This window comes from Xenia sp. Carnegie-2017, unplaced genomic scaffold, assembly GCF_021976095.1.
Source record: "Xenia sp. Carnegie-2017 unplaced genomic scaffold, XeniaSp_v1 HiC_scaffold_16, whole genome shotgun sequence".
Lineage (NCBI taxonomy): Eukaryota > Metazoa > Cnidaria > Anthozoa > Malacalcyonacea > Xeniidae > Xenia > Xenia sp. Carnegie-2017.
This window is the reverse complement of record NW_025813469.1, coordinates 7,961,109-7,987,368: the sequence shown is the minus strand read 5'-3', so window position 1 is coordinate 7,987,368 and position 26,260 is coordinate 7,961,109. Positions and strand designations below refer to the sequence as shown.

The 26,260-nt window shown below is 35.2% G+C and overlaps 2 long non-coding RNA genes across 2 annotated transcripts; both read left to right on the top strand.

Annotated features, from left to right (window-relative positions):
* Positions 1 to 3,056: 3,056 nt before the first annotated feature.
* Positions 3,057 to 10,472, top strand: LOC124436702. The gene is made up of 4 exons (XR_006945442.1): positions 3,057 to 3,142; positions 3,494 to 3,522; positions 8,296 to 8,431; positions 10,050 to 10,472. It is a non-coding gene; the product is annotated as an uncharacterized LOC124436702 (long non-coding RNA).
* A 1,660-nt stretch (positions 10,473 to 12,132) lies between these two features.
* On the top strand, positions 12,133 to 13,766 carry LOC124436947. The gene is made up of 2 exons (XR_006945550.1): positions 12,133 to 12,175; positions 13,613 to 13,766. It is a non-coding gene; the product is annotated as an uncharacterized LOC124436947 (long non-coding RNA).
* The last annotated feature ends 12,494 nt before the right edge of the window (positions 13,767 to 26,260 follow it).

The following is a 26,260-nucleotide window of genomic DNA, read 5'->3' as shown; positions in this document are numbered from 1 at the left end:
ATCATCCCACCCAACTGGTTGTTCAAGTACCCCCTCAAAAATATCTAAAAGATTTTCATAGTTTTTGTGCAATACATTGATTAATCTAGAGCGATAATACGATCTTGTTTCACCAGGGGCAGGAAACTCAACGTTGTTAGATGTGAGAAAAGCTTTTCTTTTTGGGGCATTGCTTGTAAATGTGCTGAATGTTGCTATATTAATAAAAAAGATTTTAACAGGAGAAATCGACGAGGCTGACTGGCATAGGACCAGGTTCATTTATTTCCTTTCTGATTTCATCTTCAATAATTGAATCAAGACAGCTGATAAGACCATTTTGAATTTCTGGGGAGACTCCAGTAAATCTTCTGTCACCAACTAAATCAGATTCTGCTAGTCTACTGTGCAGTCGACGCTCAAATACAGAATCAAACTTAGCAAAACATTCGAGCAACTCTCTATAATTACCTTTGTTCAAGCTACCTTCGGACTCATTGTGACCTCTAAATGGCAACTCTTGCTTTGACAAATACAGCACGGCCTCAGTAACAGTTTTTAAAATTTCTCGATTTTGTCTTACCTCCTCATTGTGACGCTGAATCTCATTTCTTCTAGCAAGGGACATAAGACAATCAATTCGTTCACTAGCTCCATACGTTTTCCATGTCTTAAATGTAGTCAAATGCGATTTAGATTTTTCATGCTTCTTAGCATAAGACATAATACTCCGCATATCGTTGTAGCCATTCTCAGTCCACGATGGCGATGTTTTTGGGGAAAACATTAGACATGGCCAACAAAACACTTTCTGCAAGGTTGTACTGCCACACAGCCAGTCCTTCGCTTCATACCAATCTCTCTAAAATGCTCTTCCCTTATTTTGGATAGTTAAATCAGGAGTAGGCCGTTCATGAACGATAACATTCTGTTCGACCGACGATCGAGCAGAGAACGGTTTAGCTAATAAGCTATTTAATAAATCAACATCAGTTGAGCAAATGGCAGTTGCAGTTGAAGCCATTGTGTCATACACAAATACAAAATAGCAATTTGAGAGTAAACACAATGAAAAATTAATACCGACAATGACACGCAATTTGATAATCACTAATCGCTGTACTCGTATTAAAAGGTCGAATAATTACAACCTCCACCAATTTAAAATAGCGGGAGTTCGACTATAAAAACAGCAGATTTGAGCATGCGTCAAGTCCCTTAGCCAACCAGAATTCAAAACTTCTTATATAGAATTATATTGTATGTTCCGCCCTCTGAAGATGGGCGGAATACGTGGAGAATCGCGCGAGTATGCAATGTGCGAGAAAAGGCGGTTGCTAGGTTACATAACAAATCTTGAGATTTTGCTGTATTACGATTACGAACCACCTAATAAAAGCGTAAATATGAACGAATAAAACATAATATTACAAATTGTTCGTGAAATAATGTATATCTTATGTCCAAATAGAATATTTATTATTTTTTTGGGAAATTTCTACTCCCGCCGGGCGGGAGTAGCGGGACCGCTAGCTACGCCACTGCATGACATAAAATTGATAACTCACAATTATCTCGTAAAGAGTTTCTGAAGGCTCATTTGAGTTGACCTTTTAATGAGCATGTATTGTTTCATGATTTATATTTCATAGTCTTTTTGTATGGAAAATGATTAGTGGCATAGTTAGGATTGTATATGTTTTGGCTCTGTTAGGCAACTGTGAGTTATTTATTTCAATTAAAATTTTATTGTTTTTGCAGTAAGTGGTTATAGTACTTTTACAGAGCAGCACAAAATTTATTATTTGCTATGCCACTGCCTTTCTTTAATATATAACTATGATTAACATTCATTAACTGGTGGAGTAAGAAAAAAGTTGATTTCTGCACATATTCTCATTTATTTATTGTCATGCATTTGTTTTCTTGCTCTAAGTGTCCAGCGAAAGTGCCTTTCATATGTCTGGCTACTATAAGATTGTCAGAATTACATATCCACATATTTTTGAAGAACAGTTATTTGTATGTAGACGGGTGCGCATTGCTTACTGACAATGTATATTAACAATGCAACCATTTTTTATCTATTTGGTTTGAAAAAGAGACTATCACCCTACCAATTTTTTTGTAGGCTTGTTTGGCGACAATGGATTACTGCCTGTTACAAACATTTGAAGAAGAGGTATGATGTGTAAGTAATTAAGCTGTGTGCTAGATGCCAAGTGTCTGTGCTCAAGGCATGCCATTTATCTCGATCAGTTGCAGTATAAAACTTTTATTCTTTGTTTTGATTATATTTATGACTTTTTAATTTACAATTTGAATAAACGATCAAGTATTTGTACATACGGAAGTCACGGCAGTTTGCGTGCTTGTCAAACATTGCACATCAATCATATATTATATTTACTATTTAATGTGCTAATTACATAAATGGATTGAATAAAGAAATTGAACAGATTTCTGCGCCAACTTTGTTGTGCAAGGCTCTTTTATAAACTACTGTTTAGTTCATCTAGATAATTTAGATTATGTAATAAATAACAGGTTTTTTTTCAATGTAGATAGTGTAAACTATTACATGTTAACGCTTTTAGTGGTAATCGGATTGTCCTGCTGAATTTTGTATGCAGAAGGTGGGGGTGGCCAATATTCATGTATGAATGTTATATTCCATAAAAACAGTTGATGTCTCAGAAACTTACTAAGATGCTTAGTTAGTCTTAATCAGCAAATAGTCAGTGAAAAGAAAGTAAACAATTTTTAAAAAGTCTTTAAAAAGTCAATGTTCTCATTTTGCTGCCTTCTTAAGAATGTATTAGATAAAAAACTGCTACGATTGGCACAATGCAAGTCATTGATATTTTTATGCTTCGTTCTTTTTCTTGTCGACGCTGATGTTTCGTAATACCAATACTCTTCCGGTACTGTTGTAATGGTGAACTTGAACATTCAGATCAGGATTTGTTTTATTGATTAGTTTTATTGATGCTTCTTTGGTTTTGAAAGAGACAGTCGATTCATCTGTGTCGATGATTTTAAAGCAGAAGTCACTTTGGTGTTTTATAGATAAAAAAGCTTCTTTGATGGAAGACATACGTCGAAGACCGACCCTTTTATGATTTATCGATTATCTTGGTCTTACAGCCCAATCCTCTCTCAAGTAGGTTTTGCTGTTTTAAGGGATGTTAAACATTTAGTTGAGAAAAAATACTTATGACAGTTAACGTAAATACGCTCAAAAATCACTTTAGTTGTTCTGGAACGCAAGGCAGACAAAATTGATAAATTTGTGCACCAGCTGTTGTTGTTCGCTTTGCTTCAGAGTTTTTTTTATTTTAATCGCCAGTGAATGTAAGGCGCTGCTGAAATGCTTCAACGCCGATTAACAGCGTATATTGCATATTGTTGTAACCCATAAACCAGCAAATGAATATTTCTTTAATTTTTCAATATTTTGCGTTATATTTTTGGTAACTGTTTTTGAAGAACTTTTTGTTTTTCATTTTTACAGGTTGGTCAAACATTTCTTTGGTTTCAATGGTAAGCGATTTCTCGTTAAAAACTGGTTGTTCTGAGACAGATGTACAGCTATAAACATTGGATTAGCCAGCTCGATATTTAAGGGAGGGGCAGTATTCATACATATTCTTACTGTGCCTTAATATTTTATTTCGACATTATTTGTTATTAGTAAGTACGTATATACGTATAAGCATTGCCTCTCCTCCACCCCAACCCATTTATCGATGTTTCTTAGTTACTCTACACATAAAAGAATTTGTGAGCTTTTGATTTGTAATAATATTAATGATTATATGTTTGTAAATGATGATCGTCCAGGTTAATAAAGTCCTGAGAAGGACTGTTTTTGATGTTGTTGACTGACGTTTCGACAACCTTAGCGGTAGTCATCTTCAGAGTCAAATGAGGAGTAAACGTTAGGTCAGCCGTATTTGTTGTCTGGTTCTTACGTCATTGTATTGTGTGTACAGGAAGTGTGCAGGAAATGTGTATTGTCATTGTGGATTAGTGTGAAGTGAAATATTTTATTTTTAGTTGTGATGTGTGATTTAGGTGTGACGTTTTTTAGTTGTAGTGTGTGGGTGTCAATTGTGTATTGTCATTGTGAATTAGTTTGAAGTGTAATGTTTTTAGTTGATCGTTTGTTTGTATTGTGAATAAGTCGTTTGTAAGGTGCCGGTAATTGCTGTGATCTGTTCAGGGGGGTTTGTTCCAAGTTGGTATACCAACTTTCTAATGTAAGCCGTTGTCTATAGTCAGTACTGTAAGTGATGCATTTTGCCGAGTCCCAGTCAATGTTGTGCTTTGTGATTCGGTGAGGTTCGGCAATGTGATTAGTTTTGTCTTGTTTCTTAGTAGCTCGTTTGTGCTCAGTTAGTCTTATGTTCAAGTTCCTGCCAGTTTCCCCGATATAGGAGGCGTGGCAGTCGGAGCAGTTTATTTTGTAAACTGCACCTTGTCGTTCATTGGGTTGTTCTTTGTCCTTTATGTTCGTTAGTACTTGTCGTAATGTTGTGATTGGTTTATGTGCGACACGTATGTTGTATGGTCGTAAGATACGCGAGATAGTCTCAGACGTACCTTTGATGTAAGGTATCGTTGCTGTTGTCATTTACTTTATTACGATCATTTGGACGAACAACTTGCTAACGACTACATACGTTTTGCAAGCAACGTCAGACGCATACGCCAACAACTCTGGTTCAACCACCGCTGCAAGGATTGGTTGTTTTCGTTTAGAATTAAGTCTCCGTTGAACACACAAGAGGCTATTCAGATTGTCAAATCCACCAGCAGATGATACGAGCACGGATTAACGACTGTAAGACGAATCAACTACTATTACATCAAACAACAAGAACAAAGACTGAACAAACTGAAGGAACTCATACCAACGACAGTAAGTGATACTTTACTTTCTACCATACAAACTATTGCAGAGAAACGAGCAAACAAGACAGAGACACAACACCAAATCAAACAACAACAAAACTTGAACGTTTAAAACAAACTAAAACACGTGCAAGACATAAACATGACGATAACTGGGTGAGGAATATTTCTTCCCGCCCATTAGACGAAACTGAAACGCGACTACTATCTTACGGACTAAAACATTCCATAACACCTAGACAAATCCCGACTGAGACGATAGTATCAAGTGTCGAGGCTGTCCTAGCGTATCAAAGAGACTTGTCAGAGACAACAAAAGACGAGATCAGAAGCAGGATAGCCTCCACTTTACAATCGTCCTCTATACGTGACAACAACTTGACAAAAGACGAACAACAAGCACTCAAACGACTAAAACACGACAACAACATCGTCATTTTACCAGCAGACAAAGGACGCGTGACTGTGGTCATGGACAGGAATGATTACTTTAACAAAATGGACGCACTTGTTAACGACAGACAAACGTACGAACAACTCAAACGAGACCCAACACCATCACTAGTACGCAACTTAACAGCAAGATCTTCTATGAGAAAATCTAACATTATATCTGAACGTATTTACTATCGACTCAGATGTTCAGTACCACGACCACCCAGACTATACGGACTACCAAAACTTCACAAACCACAAATACCCATGCGACCAATTGTATCATTCTGTGGTTCGCCTACTTACGAACTTTCAAAGTACTTGACTAACATACTGCAACCACTTACAAACAAATCAAAACACAAGCTACAATCCACTGAAACTTTCATTAAAAACTGTGCACTATACAAATACCAGACAACTATATACTAGTGTCTTTTGATGTGAAATCACTGTTCACCAGTATTCCACTTAATCTGGCACTTACTTGTACAAAAACCCTCATTACAAACACCACGGACGTACTGCCATTACCGACAGAAGACATTATGGAGTTACTAGAGCTCTGCCTCACCTCGACTTACTTCCAATACAAAGGAACACACTACAAACAATTACATGGGACAGCAATGGGCTCGCCGTTTCTGTTGTAGTTGCTGAAATTGTAATGCAATCTATAGAGGAACGGGCACTCATGACTTACAAACATGCACTACCTTTTTGGTTTCGCTACGTAGATGACACAATCACAGCACTACATGCAGACGAGATTGATGACTTCCATACTCACATCAACAAACAGAACAGCCACATACAATTTACCAAAGATGTCGAAGAAAACGGAACTCTTCCTTTTCTCGACTGTTTGGTAAAACATGACAATCAAAACTAGGAACAACAGTTTATCGCAAGCCAACACATACTGACCGACTACTAGACCAATCATCTTACAACCCTACATCACACAAAGCCACCACAATCAGAACATTAACAAGACGTGCACAAATCATATGTGATTCACCGGACGCTCTACAAAACGAAAACAACTATCTCAAACGTGTTTTGACAAAACAACTATAACTCTGACTTTATCAAACGCAACACTTACAAACCCAACGAACCCAACGAAACGAACAACTCAGTGACAACAGCAACGATACCTTACATCAAAGGTACGTCTGAGACTATCTCGCGTATCTTACGACCATACAACATACGTGTCGCACATAAACCAATCACAACATTACGACAAGTACTAACGAACATAAAGGACAAAGAACAACCCAACGAACGACAAGGTGCAGTTTACAAAATAAACTGCTCCGACTGCCACGCCTCCTATATCGGGGAAACTGGCAGGAACTTAAACATAAGACTTACTGAGCACAAACGAGCTACTAAGAAACAAGACAAAACTAATCACATTGCCGAACATCACCGAATCACAAAGCACAACATTGACTGGGACTCGGCAAAATGCATCACTTACAGTACTGACTATAGACAACGGCTTACATTAGAAAGTTGGTATACCAACTTGGAACAAACCCCCCTGAACAGATCACAGCAATTACCGGCACCTTACAAACGACTTATTCACAATACAAACAAACGATCAACTAAAAACATTACACTTCAAACTAATTCACAATGACAATACACAATTGACACCCACACACTACAACTAAAAAACGTCACACCTAAATCACACATCACAACTAAAAATAAAATATTTCACTTCACACTAATCCACAATGACAATACACATTTCCTGCACACTTCCTGTACACACAATACAATGACGTAAGAACCAGACAACAAATACGGCTAACCTGACGTTTACTCCTCATTTGACTCTGAAGATGACTACCGCTAAGGTTGTCGAAACGTCAGTCAACAACATCAAAAACAGTCCTTCTCAGGACTTTATTAACCTGGACGATCATCATTTACAAACATATAACGATACTCCCGGGTTCAAACCATTTACAATATTAATGATTATCCTCAAGTTTCATGAGAAAAGATTTATGAACAACTTTTTATGTTACACAAATTCGTGCACATGGGAACCCGTTTCCCCATTGTTTTAATGACTGAATCACTTGTTTGCATGTAGCTACTAGTACTACGTTTTGGTAAAATAACTGTCATACATGAAACACATGCATGCTCTTAGCAAGTTCATGATGCGTGTTACCTTTGACACCTGTTACCTTTGACACGTGTTATCTTTATGTTGTGTGATCTCATTGAACAAATATAGATTTTAGGACGTGACGTCCAAAACGACGTAGTTAAGGCGTATTCTGCCAAATGAAAAATGTCGTAAAATGATAAAAAACGAAATTCTTTACATGATTGTAGATGTAGGTCGTCCAGATTAGTATAGTCTTGAGAACGACTGTTTTTGTTGACTCTGAAGATGACTACCGCTAAGGTTGTCGAACGTCAGTCAATAACAACAAAAACAGTCTTTCTCAGGTTTTTACTAACCTGAACGATCTACATCTGCAAGCATGAAATTCTTTCTTTCGTAAAGACACGTCGTCTTCTCGTATAATCTAAACGGCTCTTAACATGAAAGACGACGGCGTCATCAGCATAGACTGTTTTGGTGAGCTTATGTCGTCAATGATGTCCCATCCTGCAACATTAATCAGTCTATTGTGCTTCTTACAATTTTGAAAACATTAGCTACGTACTTATATAACATGCTTGTTACAACATAATCAGTGCTTGTTGTTTCTGCTAAACTTACATGTTTTTTTAGAGATATACTGCTTCTTAAAACTGTTTTTTGTGTATTATAGTATCACTGTCCACAAATCAAGTTTTGACAGTAAAAGACATTAATTTGTTTCTTTGATGTTACTTACCGTAATGTCTACTTCAACTGTTACGTTTTTGCTACCACCGTTTTCTTTTCCATAATTTATGGTGTTCTTTTATATTTTTGTTTAGAATTTCGACAGATTCTCCAAATTATTTAGTTTCACTTTGGCTTGTCAAGTGGTTATTATTCCGTCTAATATTTGTCTCTGGTGGCTGTCCAACATGGTGGGAGCTTATTGCTTTGAATTGGCACTACGAATCTCAGGTATAGCCAGTAGCAATGATTATGCATAATAAAGTAAGTTATTCAGCATATTGGACTGTTTGAAGGCCTACTTTATTGATTTAAATATCGTTTTATCTTTCGGCCAGTAACTCTTGGATGATTTTCTAAGATATTTTCTAATAAAAATAACGGTTGACGTATAAATGTCGTTTATTGCTATGTGGTAAAATAGAGGAATGGTTACGATGCTTTTTTGGAAGTATAGAGAAATTAAATTATTCATGGAAGTTTATACAAAACCTAAACCACGTGCATAAAAGTTAAGTGTACCGCATTTCTTTCATGATATCGTTCTCTGAATGTTCATTGTCATGTTTAATGTTTGATTTGCTAACATGGACATTGGGCGAAACGTGCTTCCTACAACAGTTTTGGTCATCACTTTTTTGCGCCTTACATTCGTTGATCAATCGACGTCTAGAGGAATATGATATACCTCTAAACTTCTAATTTCTTGTTAGTCACCTTATTGTTCGTTATACCACATTTGCCAGAAAAATAAACAACAGGTGAACATATTTAAGTTTTTTTCTAAGAACGTGCTATGCGTTTCAAGTCCGTTGATTACGTGTCCTCTTAAAAAGGTCTTGTATAATGTGTCCTTTCAAAAAGTCACTAGATGTCTTGTATAAAGTAAGGTTCTTTTCCTCAAAACTGAAGTAGAGTCTCTCACCGAGTTTTGGATTTCGGGTAAGGGACTTGTCATATTAACTGCTAGATTAGTCGTCACACGAGCCCCAACTAATTCTAGATGATGAATTTACAAGCCGGACAAAGAAACATGTCGTTCTTCAATTTGTTTCACTTTCATCCATGTCACTTTGATTAACCTGTTTGGACTGCAAACTTCTGTTAAGCGAAGGACTGCTCACGATGATCTCAGGTGTCTCTGCTCCGTTCATTGAAACCATATTCAAGCTTTAAAACTCATTTAGTATTTGCTCCGACTTACTTTCCTCTCCTGGTGATAAACTACCGTAATGACCAGGGACGGCGCTAGAAAGGTAATTGGGGTGATGTATAATCATATATATTAAGTTGTGCCCGACTGACTTCTTTAGAAAATCAAATTACTTTCACAAGAACTCACTCGCCAACAACTGAATATATGAATTTACAAACCAAATTAGCGTTCTAGTGCCGTCCATGGGTACGACCTTCAGATATAAATAAAAAAGGGTCATGCTATGTAACCATGTACCTCCAAAACACCTTGCTGTGCTGGATATATGAAATGTAGGTAAACCATACATATTCTAAGGAAACTGAAATGTCTCTATTCAGACGTTTGATTTGTTTGTCATTCTAAAGAGGCCTGTAACTCTCCATACTTCAGATAATCGCAATACTTCTCCCTAAACTCAGCATGTATACCTTCTTTTCATCCTGCCCCAAACAATCTTTGAAACGCAACACATTTGGCAGATAGAGCTTGAGACTCCTCACACTGCTATGGGATTATCACATTTCTAACCAAGGATTTGATTTTTGCATTATCTCACACACTGAGTATTAAATTCAACGACATGTGTTGCTTTATATTTTCATCAATTAACATCACGATTCTTGTTGACCAAAGTTACTATTCTGTTTTAAGGTCAACAGCTGGGATTTTTTCGATTATCACAAGTTCAATATCCATCATCAAATCGCCATTAACTAATCGATGATATCTTGACATTGTATGTCTGGCATCTGGTGACATGTGTAGTCATTAGCATCTTTACTCTTATTGTCGTCGCACCCTGACACGCTTTTTTTATTTCTATGCTTGTTTTGTATGTGATAAAATGGTAGTATCTTGATTATATTTGCATAACACCTTATTTCGTTAAGAATGACCTAAACTAATAAAACAATTACAATAATCGTAATAATTGTATTAATTATAATAACTAAGAGTTAACATAATAATAGCTCGTTTAGATCGTCCTGGTTAGTATAGTACTGAGAAGGACTATTTTTCTTGCTGTTAACTGACGCTTCGACAAACTTAGCGGTAGTAATTTTCGAAGTCAAATAATGAGTAAGCGTTAGGTTAGCCGTATTTGCTATCTGGTTTATACTTCATTGTATTGTAGGTACAGGATATGTGTGGGTGTCAATTGTGTATTATTATTGTGGATTAGTGTTAAGTGTAATGTTTTTAGTTGATCGTTTGTTTGTATAATAAGTCGTTCATAAGGTGCCGGTAATTGCTGTGATCTGTTCATTGGGGCTTGGTCCAAGTTGGTATGCCAACTTTCTAATATACGTCCTTGTCTATAGTCTCTGCTGCATACAATACATTTTGCCGAGTCCCAATCAATGTTGTTCTTTGTGAGTCGGTGATGTTTGGTAAGGTGAGTAGTTTTGTTTTGTTTCTTTGAATCCCGTTTGTGTTTAGTATGTCTTATGTTTAAGTTCCTGCCAGTTTCCCCGATATAAGAGGCGTGGCAATCCGAGTAGTTTATTTTGTAAACTGCACCTTGTCGTTGGTTGGGTTGTTCTTTGTCCTTTATGTTCGTTGTAACTTGTCGCAACGTTGTGATTGGTTAATGTGCGATTGGTTTATTGTTTTTTTGCTTAAAAAGCTTTCACATTGTTTTTAGAAACTGTGGCAAACATCGCTGTTGTTTAAATTGTTTTCAAAACCGGCTTTTAATGGCGGAGATATTTGTAGAAACTATAATCTGTAGGTTATGACTTCATGACCTACAGATATCGAGAATTATCTGCAGGTAGTTGTCCAATCACGGCCGAGAATGCTCACATAGTAAATAATGACTAGCGTTAATTGCGCCGCAGCCTCCTGGCTTAATTAAGTTTTGTGCGAACTGTGGTGCACAATCACTTAACAAAGCTTCTTTTTGTCACAAATGCGATGTCCGTATAATCATCTGACGATTGCCCCATACGGATAACAACGATTGAAATAAGCTGTTATAATTACACCTATAACAGGCTATTCTTTTGCTCTGATAAACAATCATCATAGTACGTGTTTGATTCCGAGACTGAGCCGGAATCGTTGCCGCAACCAGGACAACATATTAGCCTTAATTTTAAGCAGAATATGGGGAACAATATCATAAGCAACTTTGAAATAAGTGATCACAGTGAAATGAGCAAATTTTGTTTTGTACTCTTGAAATTAAAACAATTCGAACTTTGAAAACATACACTGTCAATTCTGAACAATTCCAAGAAACCCGACACTGCAAACGCTCGCGATTATATTTTGTGTGTATATTGTTGTTTTGTGTGTGTATTTTTGTTTTGTGTGAATATTTTTTATGTTGTGTGTATAATTTATTTTGTGCATGTATTTTATTTTGTATGTGTATGATGTATTTTGTGTATGCACCAATATCTTTATTTTGTATAATTCTTACTATTTTGTCTCGTGTCCTTTGTGAGCCACCGTAATATTGAAGTATATTTGTCTGTAAGCAATCATATGTTTTTATTCTTTTTTTTAATTTGGGCAATAAAATTGCTAAAATAAAGTGGCCAAAAGCATCACAATATAAGCGGTTCAATATTGGCCAATACATGAAACAGCGAGGAACAACATGGTTTGAGAGCAAGCAGAAAGCTAAAAAATCATGCTATGACTAAAAGCTGAAAAGGTTAGATGACTAGGTATGTTCACAAAGAGAAGTGCTCTTTAGTATTTTTTACGATGAGTTTTACGTTTTAGGTTAACAAAGATGTTCATGTTTTGTACTGCTTGAGTGAATGGTAAATATTTAGTAAAAACCTTCGGCCTCATTGATATTTGTAGATGACTTGACTTCTTTACGTTTTGCTGGCAGTCATATTAATCCCAAGGGAGGTTTAACATTGTTGACATGAGGATAAATACAAGCATAAGCACAAGATTATCAAAATTCCCCATGTACGCATTACTTTGTTGTCATTGTACATTATTGCAAGTGAGGACATTTATAATTAATTTTATTTTGCGCAAGTCCTTCTCCACCTGACAGCAAAACCTAGACCACACAAATTGTCTATCGTTCAATTTATCAAATTATATAGCTGCAAAAAGGCACTATGGCTGTTATTGATATAGGTAGTTAAAATTGTTAGTGAAGTAGAAGAAGTAAGTGTTATTATAAAGGAGATCATTAATGAAGTTCAACAGAGTAAGATTGAGAAAGATAAGGAAACTTTTACCATTAGAAAGAAAACACTGAATGAGCGGCTTCCATCGCCAATTGAACATCCCTCTACAAGGAGTCCTCAACAAACCAATGTACACAATAGATTTTGAGGGCAGCTTGTGCAATACATGGGGGGAGCTTTGAAGAAATGACACCAGCAGTAATTAGTATGGTTGAGACTCCGGAAAAGAAATGCAAAGCTTAGAATATTTTTACAGCAATAAATAGAGAAAAATGGTAAGAACAATGTGCTACGAAGGGTATATTAAGAACAATTGGTGCAGTTTGGGGGCTTGAATTGTTTTGTATTCTGTTTACAATTTTGCTTATAAAGTTTCTAGGGTAATTGTTTTTTAATAAATGTGGAGTATAAGTAGTTGCGCTCCGTTTTCTTGGCTTCTTTGGTGTTACAATGGGAGTTGATTCTGTTAAAAAGTGCTCGTATTCAGCTTATTTTGTGTTGCGTTGGGTGATTGCTGTTGAAATCAAGTAATTTGTCGGTGTGAGTAGTTTTACGGTGTATTTGTGTGTTAAGTGTACCTTACAATGTTCAATTGCGTGTTGACTGTAAACAAACAAGGAGTTTAAAGAACGAGGCTTCAAACATGCCTACGGTCGTGACGTTGTGTCATAATTATTTAAAATTGGAAAATCGTGCAACTTAAGAATGAAAGTCCAAACAGTCCTGCTGACTCATAAGTATGCAATTTAGTTGTTAGCTTTTATCAATAAAAAGAATGACAACATACTAAAATAAATGAGTACACACATGGGCAAATCTGATATCCAACACACCCTTATACTTTTACAAAACTTATACTTTTGATGGTATTCTTTTTTTTGCAATCCGACTCCTTGATATGCTAGGTAGTAATTTGTGAATTAACTTCTCTTTTTATATTTCTTTTTTAAGACTGCCACACAGGATAATTTTTTGTTAGTAATTGCTGTTTGCTGACAGTTTGTTGCACTTAAAATTAATGTAGTTTTATTTTTCTGGTATCAATTGCAGAGCACACAATTTGCTACATCATTATCTGCTCTGGTACCCTTGCAAGTACATCAAAAATTTTTTGTTACTGTATGGTATTTGAAAACAATTATATTATTTGAATACATTTATATTAATCATAAACTAATTAATGAAATACATGTTTACATACATACATTAGTTGTCAAGTATATTTGATTAAGATATATGTATTCTCTTTCCTATTCTATATTCTCTTTCTAGTCCATAGAAATATGTGTAAAAAACATACACATGAACTGAGTAGCTGTTTTGTTTAGTCTTATTAAAATATAAAGATCTCAATGAACACTTTTAGTTTTGTATTTACGGCTGCAAAATAAGTTGAAGTGCTGGGTTTTTGGTCCCAGATAATTTTTATAATTTTTATAATTTTAATAATTTTTATTATCTTATAAATATTAACCTTAAGGAAGTTGTAAGACAATTATATATTGAACGTTTTAAGAAAATATTGCATGAATTGTATTAGACATCATTTTATTTCGGAAATTATTTCACTTCGTTGAAATAGTTAATGAAATATAGTGAACATCATTGTATTCAGAAAAATATTTTACTTTATCTTCAGAAGCCTTTAATTTGTCTGTCATCGTTTTCATATCACATTCTGATATGGATTGACTTGAATAATAATTTTGAAGTTCATCCAAATTAGCTTGTGGTATTATTAATTTCACTTCAAGTATCTCTTTTTATTTTTTCATGTTCAATCAATAAATGCCTTAATTCTTCACATTCGTTTTCCAAAGCTTGAAAATGTTTTAAATCTGCAATTCGTTTTGATTCATTTTGCATTACCATCTCCTTAATTTTACATATTTATTTGCAAACGAGACATCTTTTTTTGACTTACAAACTATTTCATGGCATTCATTTTGCAAATTTGAAGATATTTTAATTCCCTAACCCAATTTATTTCATTTCGCAATACTTTCTCCTTGAATTCTTCATGTTTATTTTGCAAATCAATAGTTTTTTTCAACTTGCTAATTTCTGTTTGATTATTTTTAAGTTTGGTGTTTACAGCTTCATTTTCACATATATAAAAAAATTTTGCTTTGTGCCACATTAATGTGTTTTTACTTGATATTTCTGATGTGTTTGGAGTTGATTTTTCTGATTTTGTTGTATAAGATAAATCAAGCTTAAAAAATGTATGATACGTCGATTATTCAATGCAAATGATTTTAAACAACGGCTCTTTTATATATGAGCAATAACGGATTGATAAATTCCAATAATGGCCTGGATCTGCTAGTAAGCTATCAGTTGCATTTACTTTTTGTTGATGAAAGTTGCCGAGAAAATACTATTTGAGCTTCATGTGTCATTGAAAAAATCTTGTGATGTGTTAAAACTATACTACGCATTCATGATGGTAAAATGGTTAAATTTATGCCAATTGATTGATGCGTATTGCAGTTTTGTAAGGTCAATTTTTAATGGCAGAATCATATCTTAGACTAAATCTGGCGTAGAAGTGTGTGGTTTTCGTAAGAGGGTGCGTGGAAATCGTGGGATAGAAAATGTAGAAATCGTAAAATATATGATTTACCAACAAAGTTTTAACAGATGGATCTTCATTGCAAGCAGAAGCATTCACTATCAAAGGATTGAAAGTCTACCGGCTGAAGTAAATAGAGATACGTCAGCTGTTTAGTGCGCATCGTTACCCTATCTGTTTGCCCTCTTGAGGAGGACGGCGTTAATGGAATCATTCATTATTTAGCCACAATGGATATTTTAAGATGATCTTAAAAATAGTAAGAATGTTTTCTTTAAACAAAGCAGTTGAATTTTTTTGCTGTCAAAATTTGTAAAAAGTTTATTTTCATGCATAAAAAAAAGAAGTTCATTTTTTCATATTTATAAAGCTACAAACAAAAAATTTTCTGTTATTAATATATTTTTGGAAAATCTTTTATGATATGAAAATTGGCTCGAATAAATTGAGGACAAAACTTCAATTAATAACAGCACATGAAAATTATTATCATAGTCTCCCATGACAACAATTTTATCTCTGTGCAATTGAACTAATCTCTTTCAATTTTGCAACATGCTTCGTAAGACTACGCTCATGTAAGACTTACAATTTTAACCAGAAAATATTGACCATTGTTTCAATAGAAACACCTGAAGGGATGAATAACAGCAATGGGAGAGCAATTCTCTGAAAAATATTTCTCGTGGGTAACATGAAGCTTTTTTATACGAAAATACCGCATATATACACGAAATTCACGTAATTAATGTGTATGCATGAAAGTAAAATCTGCATAAGATAATTTAATGTGCAATAACCATTTGTTACGCCTAGTTAATTTATTTACGAGTTACTTTGTCCTTTTATGGAGTTAGTCTATCTTATGGAAAAATTATTATGTTTTGAGGCTGCTATAACCTATCTATTGTCGCTTTGATACTACGAAGCTTTTGCATAATACATTTAAAATGAAATTCATGTCAAGATAGTACTTTTAAGTTCTTTAACTTGTTTTTGCTTCAAGTAATTCGGCATGAATAAACCCAATGAAATGCAAAAGGCGCAAAAGCTCACAAGGAACTTGATACTTCTGCGACTCTTGGATTTCAAAGGAATTATACAGGAATGATTTAAAATCAAAAAAGTTATAGGGCTAATCACATGTGCCTGGTTAGCCGGAGTTCAGCAAAGCGTCAATGAATTATGGCAAATAGAAACGATTATATACTTTTCAATATGAACATATTGGCCCAACAAAATACTTTTAAAAAAGCCATCACAATAATAAAATAAAGAAAGATATATTGAAAACGTTTCGTCTTTAATCTAAGAAATCTACAGTTTATTTGAGTTAAATTATATACATGAGGTTTTAAATGCAAGCATATATTACACGGAGTTAAATTACATGTGAGGGAGTAGGAAGTTTAGATAGCGGAGTTATAATTTCAGTATATTTATAAATCAATGCTTAAATTCAACGAAATTTAACATTCTGCATAAAATGAACATAATTGCTTGACACCATGAGCATTGTTATTACTGCTGTCGTTTGCCAACTGCTCCACAAATTCAAAAGATTTTTGATTTATAATTGTCGTTGCAAGAATTTCTTCAAATGCTTGGACTATTATAATAGCCAAGCTAAAATAATAACCTTGTTTTGGAAACGGTTTGTGAAATAAGCGTTTCTATAAACACTACTTATCGTCACAAATTAATGATATTCTTGTGTGCAAAGCAATTGTTCTTTGTTGTGTTTGTGTATAACTTTATACTGCATTCATAATAGGAGCCACGTAAAAACAGCAAACAGTTATTTGAAATCCATAACCCGTACGCAATATGTAATTTAAGTAAATCTTAGTAATGGGTCTATAACAGCCATATATATTTTCGCATTCTAGCTGTGATATTTTTTTATTCACTTGTTGAAAAATAGTATGAGTGTTTCTGAAAAAGAAACACTTAAACCATATATATCAAGCCTAGTTGAGCAACCAATCTGTCTGGACTTGGGCATATTTCAATGTCACTTCACATTAGAATATAATAGAGTTTAAAACACATCTTATATTCTTGCGTTGCAAGCTACGTCATAGTCGCCATGCTGGATGATTTTAACAAAGGATTTTCCTTATTTACACTGCAAATGTCATCAAACATGGCGCGCTTTCCATTGTTCTCTTACTCCCAGAGAGATGTTTGCAACCCACCAAGAAATACGCAACATTGTTTGCAATAAGCTGTAGGAAATTACTTCTTCATTGAAAGGCAAAAGACCAAGATGGCTATTTACAGGATCTACGATACTCTTACAACGTACATTTTTTTAAATAAAAACATGAACATTGGCATGCTTGTATAACCGCTGTCCGGTAAGCTTATATGGCGACCGTAAATACAGTTGAAACTAAAAGGTAATCGTTTTCATTTACATTTACGACAAAGTTTGACTTCAATTTTCGAAATCAAACCACTTTCCAATTTAAGAATTATTAAATATCTTTTATTAATACAACTTTAAATAAAAATTCTTACTGCGTACCAGAAAACGGTGGACCATTGTCATGAAAAAGTGACAAGCACAGAGCGAAGGTGAGCAAATTAAAGAATTTATAAATTCCTGTGGCAATAATCACCAACTGGAACGTAACCTACATACATGCAGACAAAAAATAATCAAGGTAGAACTTATAAGTTCTTATAAGTGCTTATAAGCAATGACATGTTGCAATTAGATATATAATATATAAACATGAGGACAAAAATGTAATAGGATGTAAACGAAGGTCACATGAGCTGTTTACATGAATCAAAAGAGTTTCATTCCTAACGAAAGTATTTTTTCGTATAAATAACGTTTACGATATAATAAGTAGTAAATACAACGAAACACAAACATGACAAGCAACAATGCAAGTCTATTCTGTTTGGGAAAATGACGTCTTTTGTTTCTTAGTAAACTATTCTTGACTTGCAACCGTTCTCGTAACATTTGCGAAACAATCTTGCTCGCGCACGCCGGCTGGTGTCAACTATAATTCTGATGAAATACTCTTTTGTATCAGACCACCAACATGGCTGAATTGCAAGTCATGAATTCTTGAAGAAATTTATTTAGAAATATTGCTCAACTAAACTCAAGACACAAGACAAAACATGCACACATGCACAACTTAAACTAAAATACCTGCAAATATAAAGCAAAGAGTCGTAGGGATCTTATCAGTGAAAAGAATAAGAATGGGATCGGTATTTCTATTACAATCCTTAAAAGCTTAAGGATATCAGGTCAAACATTTCGTGGTTAATTTATAGTTGCATGTAAACACAAGCAAAAAAAAACAGATAAAGAAAAAGATGTCCCAGCATAGATGCATTAAAATCACGATGGTTACTTTTTTTAAAACCCAGAAGAAAATTAACAAATAGAACAAGTAAAACCACTTTTGAAAATTTAAGAATATTATAAAATGAGTAATACAAGAAAACCTCTTACGTCATCATAACACTAAATCTTTGAAACCAGAAGGCAAATGATGTGCAAACTACGCAAGAGGAGTAGGGATACACTGTATTAAAAACAAGAGTTTGAAATGTTCATGGCATACAATATCGCTTTAACAACAAAGGAAAATTCAGTTAAGCCAGACCTATGTCTTTTGACAGCCAATTAATTTACTAAAGCACTCAGTCGAGTACACATGAATATATGATAATTTTTACTCCCCTCCCTCCCAATTAGCTTTTTATCTACGACCCTCAGCTTACAATAAAATGTAATTTGATTAACATATTAAATTTAAAAATTAAACGAAACTTACCTTAAGTTGAAGTTTGATTTAAATTCTACAAGTCATCAGCGGGGAGTGGAAGAGTTGTACGAGAGAGCATACGCATGCGCAAGTTAGCCAGATTTCAAAGCCAGCCGGAATCCATTGCAAGAGTGGAAGAGTTTGAGGTGGGTAAAATTCAACTTGGGGATGGGCGTACAACTCTTCCACTCCCCGCTGATGACTTGTAGAATTCAATGTAGGTCTTAATTCAAATATACCCTTCATGAATCTTTTCACTAAAGGATGTTGCCCAAATGGAATAGTGTGATTGTTGGTCTGGCATATGGCAGATAATGCACTGCGTGCAGAATTTATTGCAGAGTAAGATAGCCCTGAATGAAAAAGGTTAGTTAAAAATTGAATGATTGTGGTAATAGAGGGATTCACATTTTGTAGCAACACAAAATTGACTCCATTTAGTTATATAAGTTTGGTATTGGGTTTTTGTTCCCTTTCTCCAAGAGGCCATGATTATCTCTGCTAAACTTGGAGAGACACCTATTGACGTAAGTTGCTGCCTGTCACAAGACATATTTTCAACTCTAGCTTTTTTACTGGTGAATGCACTTCTGTTGCTGCAGCTGGTAGTTTGAGCAGGTTGTAAAAGTATTGGTTCGATTAGGGGATACCAAGGTTGTGTTGGCCAATTTGGTATTACCAAAACGCCTGTGGCTTTTTCCTGTAGAATTTTTTGAACAGTTTGTAATATGCAGCTGAAAGGAGGGAAACAATAAAAGTTTAAGTTTTTCCACGGGATGGAGAACGCATAAATATATGTTGCCTCAGGGTCTGGTCGATAAGAGCAGTATTGATTAAACTGTTTGTTTAGTCGTGAAGCGAATAAGTCAATTTCAAGCTGGAAATTAAACTTGCTCATGGCTATCTTGATACAAACGGGATTTAACCTCCATTCACCTTCACGGTACAATTTTCTTGACTCTTTATCCGCAATTACATTTTTTGACCCTTGTAAATGTGCGGCAGATATTTTGACTTTGTGCATTATGCAAAATTCCCAGATTTCTAATGCTGTAGTATTTGACATGACCCTATGACTAGTGCCCATATTGTTTATGGCAAACACTGCAGTACTATTGTCTACCATCCTTTTAACATGTTTATTTTTTAGATTAGAAAGAAACGATTTTAGCGCAAACAGTACGGCTTTCATTTCTAGAATATTGATGTGATATTCAGTTTCATGTTTGCACCAGTTTCCTCCAGTTTACTCTTTCCCTAGGGTGGCCCCCCCAACCAGTCAGAGATGCATCTGAATAGAGGACGATGTCAACTGGTATAGATAGAATGTATTCAAAACAGTCCTTTAAATTTTTTATCCACCATTTCAACTCTGCTTTGGATTCATTGGAAATAATCATAAACGCTTCAAAATTGCCTTTGTTTTGTGATAATGTTAAAGTTTTATCTTTCTCAAGCTTTCGATAGTAAAGCGGTCCAAATTCCACTGCTGGAAGGCTTGATACTATATGACCAATTACCTGAGCCACTTCTCTAATCCGAACTTTAGCGGGCGCTAGAATTGCTTTAATAAGGGAGAGCAATTTTTCTTTTTTACTATTGGTAAGTTGAATGGTCATGGTTCGTGAATTTATTAAAAAACCAAGAAAAGTTATTTCTTGTACTGGAATAAATGCAGATTTCAATGGGTGAATGACAAAACTGAGCTTCTCTAATAAAATTAAGGTTTGTATAATTGTGTCAAGGCACTTTTCATAGGAACAGCCTACCAGGAGTAAATCATCGATGTATATAATGACAATGTGACTTTTTACACGTAGCCAGAACTGGCCAGAACTGCTTTAAGTAGCTTAGTAAATTTCCTCGGGAAAGAGGAGAGGCCATTAGGAAATGCTGTGTATTGGTAAAATTTTCCTTTGTAAAGGAATTTTAAGAACTTTTGAGATTCTGGATGGACAGGTACGCTATAGTAGGCATCTTTTAAATCTGAAGAGGCCATCCAGCAATCTTTTGTGATAAGTTTAAGTACAGTGTGGATACTTTCCATCTTAAAATGAAAGTTTTCGACCGATTCATTTAGTTTCTTTAAGTTTAAAATCAGGCGGACACCACCATCCTTTTTAGGAGTGGTAAAGATAGGTGATACAAATTCAGTAGAATCAAATTTTTTAGGAATAATTACTCCTTTATCTCTCAATGCCTGTATAGCTTCATCGATTTCGCTTCTTCCTTGTTTAGGAAGAGAGGTAGGAGGAGACTGGTGCTGAACTGGTTTAAGACCTTTAAAAGAAATTTTTGCCCCTGAAACCATCTCAAGAATATCGGGGTCTGTAGTAAGCTTTGCCCATTCATTGTGGCATAGTTTAATTTGACCAGCCTGAAATGAATTAACTTTTCTGGTCAAATAAGGTTTAAGTACATGCTCAACAAATTCTGAAAATTGTGTTACCTGATTTTTTAATAACTCTAGTTCTTTGTGAATGTTTTCCGGTTCAGGAAGTTTTGGGGTTTTCTGGAGGGAACTGTGCCCTCCCTTGTTGGTATAAAAAAGGCTTGCGTGCCTGTGATTGGGTTGATGAAAACCGTTTTGTAAAAATAGTTTGTGCCCGTTGGCCTGGATTGGGTATAAGATTCATTACTGTCTTACTAGAGCTTCGAATATCTTGAGCACATTTTGCTAGGTCTTCCCCAAACAAAAGAGGGCCCACTTTGTGAGTCCTTGCACAGAGCGGTTTAAAATCAGGATGAAGTATGGGCCGAATTGCCTCTTTGCGCTTGTATGAAAGTTCTTTGCATACATAGCCAAATAAAGCAGTTACATCAAGCAGTGTTGGTATAAGAGCTCTATAATTTGGAATTGTCTTATTTTCCCGGCATTGTAAAAGGTTGTCAATGCTACTAGCAAGCCCTGATAAACCTTTGATGGTGGAATCTTGTAGATTCGCCATTTTGATATCCCCTTTTTTAGTAAATGGCTTCTTTTTTTGCCATATTTCTTGATTTATTCTCGGCACATACATTTGCTCGCAATTTTTAGGCCAAGGGTACTTATTACGAATTTCTTTTAATTTGGTAGCGTCAAAATCTTCGCTAAGCCTGGCGTTTATGATTTTTGCCAATTTTTCTGAAATGGGGGGCCCGGTTTGCTCCTTAGAAGATAGTGTTTGAGCAATTTCAGAAAGAAGTTCATCGTTTTCGACCACGTTTTCAATTTCTGAATCAATTTCTGGTCCTCCGAATAAACTCAAAGTATCGTCTGATTGTTCATGCACAATCTCAGAGTTTCCCTCAGTACTTTCAGACTCAGGACTTTGCTGGTCAAATGAGCGGTCATTGCCGTCAGAATTGTGCCCAGACTTTGTGGCAAGTTTTGCCCTCTTTGGGGCCGAGTGCTCATGCTGTTCGCCTTGTTCGTCTTCGTCTATTATCAATAATTCATTGTTTTCAATAGACGCACGTGGGCGCTTTTTGGCGGCATTATGCTCGTCAAATATACCTTTCAGATATTTATTCGTTTCTGGCATGTTAGACTCCATAGCCGAAAGCAATGAGTATAAACGTGAGTCACCGCTAATGGGAGCACTATCAGGCCGTTGCAGCGCGCTGATTTCATAAAATTCAGACACGGCGTGCTCGTCATCGGTTAATGATTCGGATGACATACTTTAATTGTTTCTATATAAATGGAACAAAAGTTATGAACAATAACGTTAGGAAAACGATAAACTTATCTGTAATTAGCGATTGTATCCTTTTTAGAAGATCCTGTGAGAAATTGTATTATGGATGGGAGGATTATAATGAATAAATATCCTTCCTAAATTTTTCCGCAGCTTCGCTTGCGACAAGACGTACACAACTGACTAACTTGCGCATGCGTATGCTCTCTCGTACAACTCTGACACGACCATAGCTGATGACGTAGTAGAATTTTACATTACAAATACATTACGGTTAGAGAAATTAATTAAATGAAAACAGTTGCGCGAGCGCAAAAAAAGCTAACTAGTCTGTTCGAGGTTGTTCGAGAGAATCTCAAGTTTTTTTTACACTATATATTGCCTAACATTCAGGTAGACATATCGTTTAAGACATTGAATGGTACGGCAAGAATTCTGGCATGAACACAAGAAAAGCGTGCAAGGGTGCGACTACAATAAGAGTAAAGATGCTAATGACTACACGTGTCACCAGTTGCCAGACATACAATGTCAAGATATCATCGATTAGTTAATGGCGATTTGAGGATTGATGTTGAAATAACGATAGTCGAAAAAATCCCAGCTGTTGACCTTAAAATAGAAGAGTAACTTTGGTCAACAAGAATCGTGTTGTTAATTGATGAAAATACAAGGCAACACATATCGTTTAATTTAATACTCAGTGTGTGAGATAATGCAAAAATCAAACCCTTAGTTAGAAATGTGATAAATCCCACAGCAATGTGAGGAGTCTCAAGCTCTGTCTGCCGAATGTGTTGCGTTTCAAAGATTGATCGGATCAATATAAAAAAAGATATACATGCTGAGTTTAGGGAGAAGTATTGCGATTATTTCAAGCACGGAGAATTACAGGCCTCTTTAGAATGACAAACAAATCAAACATCTGAATAGAGACATTTCAGTTTCCTTGGAATATGTATGGTTTAACTACATTTCATATATCCAGCACAGCAAGGTGTTTTGGAGGTACATGGTCACATAGCATGACACTTTTTCATTTACATTTAAAGGTGATACGCAGGGACGGTGCTATAACGCTAGTTGGAGACGGGGGGTGTAAATTCATATATTCAGTTGTGGGCGAGTGAGTTCTTGTGAAAATAATTTGACTTTTTATAGAAGTCAGTCGGGTGCAACTAAATATATATGAATATACACCACCCCAATTAGCTTTCTAGTGCCGCCCCTGGTCATAACAGGATAAGATGTTAAGAGAGGAAAGTAAGTCAAAGCAAATGCTAAATGAGTTTTAAAGCTAGAATATGGCGTCAATGAAAGGACCAGTCTCGCCTGAGATCAACCGTGAGCAGTCCTTCGCTTAATAGAAGTTTGCAGTCCAAACAGGTGAACCAAAGTGACATGGATGAAAGTGAAACAAATTGAAGAACGACATGTTTCTTTGTCCGGCTTGTAAATTCATCATCTAGAATTAGTTGGGGCTCGTGTGACGACGAATCTAGCAGTGAATATGACAAGTCCCTTACCCGAAATCCAAAACTCGGTGAGAGACTCTACTTCATTTTTCAGGAAAAGAACCTTACGTTATACAAGACATCTATTGACTTTTTAAAAGGACACATTATACAAGACCTTTTTAAGAGGACACGTAATCAACGGACTTGAAACGCATAGCACGTTCTTAGAAAAAAACTTAAATATGTTCACCTAAGGTGACTTACAAGAAATTAGAAGATTAGAGGAATATCATATTCGTCTAGACGTCTATTGATCAACTAATGTAAGGCGCAAAAAAGTGATGACCAAAACTGTTGTAAGAAGCACGTTTCGCCCAATATCCATGTTAGCAAATCAAACATTAAACATGACAATTAACATTCGGAGAACGATATCATGAAAGAAATGCGGTACACTTAACTTTTATGCACTTGTTTTAGGTTGTTTATAAACTTCCACGAATAATTTACCATCTCTATACATCAAATAAAGCATCGTAACTATTCTCTTTTTTACCACATACTAATAAACAACATTCATACGTCGACCCTTATATTTACCAGAAAATAGCTTAGAAAATCATCAAAGAGTTCGTGGCCGAAAGATAAAACGATATTGAAATCAATAAAGTAGGCCTTCAAACAGTCCAATATGCTGAATAATATACTTTTTGAGGCAAATATTAGACGGAATAATAACCACTTGACAAGCCAAAGTGAAATTAAATAATTTTGAGAATCTGTCGAATTTCTAAACAAAAATATAAAAGAACACCATAAATTATGGAAAAGAAAACGGTGGTAGCAAAAACGTAACAGTTGAAGTAAACATTACGGTAAGTAACATCAAAGAAACAAATTAATGTCTTTTACTGTCAAAACTTGATTTGTGGACAGTGATACTATAATACACAAAAAACAGTTTTAAGAAGCAGTATATCTCTAAAAAAACATGTAAGTTTAGCAGAAACAACAAGCACTGATTATGTTGTAACAAGCATGTTATATAAGTACGTAGCTAATGTTTTCAAAATTGTAAGAAGCACAATAGACTGATTAAGATTGCAGGACGGGACATCATTGACGACATAAGCTCACCAAAACAGTCTATGCTGATGACGCCGTCGTCTTTCATGTTAAGAGTCGTTTAGATTATACGAGAAGACGACGTGTCTTTACGAAAGAAAGAATTTCATGCTTGTAGATGTAGATCGTCCAGGTTAGTAAAGTCCTGAGAAAGACTGTTTTTGTTGTTATTGACTGACGTTCGACAACCTTAGCAGTAGTCATCTTCAGAGTCAGCAAAAACAGTCGTTCTCAAGACTATACTAATCTGGACGACCTACATCTACAATCATGTAAAGAATTTTGTTTTTTATCATTTTACGACATTTTTCATTTGGCAGAATACGCCTTAACTACGTCTTTTTGGACGTCACTTCCTAAAATCTATATTTGTTCAATGAGATCACACAACATAAAGATAACACGTGTCAAAGGTAACAGGTGTCAAAGATAACAGGTGTCAAAGGTAACACGCATCATGAACTTGCTAAGAGCATGCATGTGTTTTATGTATGGCAGTCATTTTACCAGGACGTAGTACTAGTAGCTATATGCAAACATTTGATTCAGTCATTAAAACAATGGGGAAACGGGTTCCGATGTGCACGAATTTTTTATAACATAAAAAGTTGTTCACAAATCTTTTCTCATAAAAATTGAGGATAATCATTGAGATCATTACAAATCAAAAGCTCACAAATTCTTTTATGTGTATAAAAGCTAAGTAACATTGATACATGGGTTGGGTAGGAGGAGAGGCAATGTTTATACGTATATACGTACTTACTAATAACAAATAATTTCGTAATAAAATAGTAAGGCAGAGTAAGAATATGTATAGATACTGCCTTCCCTTAAATATTGAACTGGCTAATCCAATGTTTATAGATGTACATCTGTGTCAGAACAACCAGTTTTTAACAAAAAATCACTTACCATTGAAACCAAAGAAATGTTTGACCAACCTGTAAAAAGGAAAAACAAAAAGTGGTTCAAAACAGTTACCAAAAATATAACGCAATATTTTGAAAAATAAAAAAATATTCAATTGCTGGTTCATGGGTTACAACAATATGCAATAT